This window comes from Tupaia chinensis, unplaced genomic scaffold (assembly GCF_000334495.1).
Source record: "Tupaia chinensis unplaced genomic scaffold, TupChi_1.0 Scaffold145441_1, whole genome shotgun sequence".
In the NCBI taxonomy this organism is placed as follows: domain Eukaryota; kingdom Metazoa; phylum Chordata; class Mammalia; order Scandentia; family Tupaiidae; genus Tupaia; species Tupaia belangeri.
The window spans coordinates 658,554-660,311 of record NW_006205300.1 but is presented as its reverse complement, the minus strand read 5'-3'; the positions used below and the strand labels follow the sequence as shown (position 1 = coordinate 660,311).

The window sequence follows — 1,758 nt, the reverse complement described above, 5'->3', positions numbered from 1 at the left end:
AATGGCTACGTCGCTAGACGCCCATGTAGTCGACCGCGGTTCGAGTCCAGACCTGGCAGCTTAAACTCACGCTGGGCGCATGTGTGTGCACGCCCAAGATCCCAAGAGAATGGAGGAGAAGGGATTGCGACGCGGCCATCCCCCCTGGGGGGTGATTTCTCTCTTCCTGTCTCTCCATCTCTCTCTGTCTGGCAAGCGCATGCGCCCTATAGTGAAAACCTCTCCAAAAAAAAAAAAATAATAATAAGTCCAAACATCTGGATAATTGGTATCCCAGAAGGCTAAGAAACTCAAGAGGACATTGATAATTTGTTCCATGAAATCCTGGAAGAAAATTTTCCAAATCTAGAGGGCCATTGAAAGATCCAGTCACAAGAAATACAAAAGACCCCAAATAGAATCAACCTAAGAAGATCTTCTCCAAGACACATTATAGACAGATTGAACAAAAACACAGACAAAGACAAGATACTAAGATTGGCAAGAGAGAAACGTCATTACCTACATAAGATGTCCCATCAGGCTAACAGTGGACCTCTCATTGAAAACAATGTGAGCAAAGAAAAAATGGGGAAATATATTCAAAGCGTTAAGGCAAAAACAATTTCAGCCAAGAATACTGCACCCAGCAAGGTTATCCTTCATATGGGAAGAAAAGACAAAAACATTCTCAGATAAACAAAACATGAAAAAATTTACCAGCACCAGACCAGATCTCTAAGAAGTTCTCAAGGAAGTGATATACCAGACACACAGAAATAAGAGTTCAAAAACTAAGAAAATGGCCAACTTAATCACAGGGACAAGTCTGGAGTTGAATATCATATTCCACAACAGAAGATAGATTGAGACTGAACTGGTGAAATAGAATTTTTTGAATTTTAACTAAGGCATTGCTGATTTTCTTCTAGGTTTTGTTTTCTAGTTTTAAGGACTTTTGTCCTGTCTTGAACTGCCAATAGGTTCATGTACCTACTATTTGAACAGAATCCTAACCTGTTTCCTGGCTTTAAGTTTTAAACAAAGTTCCTTAGCATTTCTTTGATTTATTAAAGCTGAAACTGCTTTTCTTGAAATTAAAGCATATATTAAAAATACCTATTAGAGAGAGAACAAGGTCGTAAGAAAGGAAGGGCTTGGGGTGGTGCGGCCATTTCTCCCGTCTTCGAACTCTGCGCTCTCGCAGGGCTTCCAGCAGCGCCATGCTGGGACAGAGCATCTGGAGGTTCATGACCTCCGTGGTCCGCAGGAGCCACTATGAGGAGGGCCCGGGGAAGAATCTGCCATTTTCAGTGGAAAACAAGTAGCGGTTACTTGTTATGATGACTTTATACTTTGGATCTGGATTTGCTGCACCTTTCTTTATAGTGAGACACCAACTACTTAAGAAATAAGGATGTTTTAATTCATCCATTTAATAGATATGAAGAACATTTTAAGAGGCGCAGTCACAATCTCTGGAAAATGGATCAAACTCTTAAAATCATAGTATACTGAATATGTTAGTAAATAAACTTAAGACCTGAAAAGAAAAAAAAAAACTATTAGAAAAAGAAAAAGAATATCTAAGAACCATGGGACAATTACTAGAGGTATAACATATGCATAGTGGGAATACCAGAAAGAGAAATAAGAGAGGAAGGACAGAACAAATATTTGAAGTAGAATTATAGGAGTATACTCAACAATTTATGATGAACACTAAATCTCACATGCAGAAAGGTAAAAGACAACCAAACAGAATCAGTTTTAGGAATC

General features: G+C 38.9%; 1 pseudogene; it reads left to right on the top strand.

Moving 5' to 3' along the window:
• The first annotated feature begins 1,183 nt into the window (after positions 1 to 1,183).
• Positions 1,184 to 1,526, top strand: LOC102493140 (cytochrome c oxidase subunit 7C, mitochondrial pseudogene; annotated as a pseudogene).
• The last annotated feature ends 232 nt before the right edge of the window (positions 1,527 to 1,758 follow it).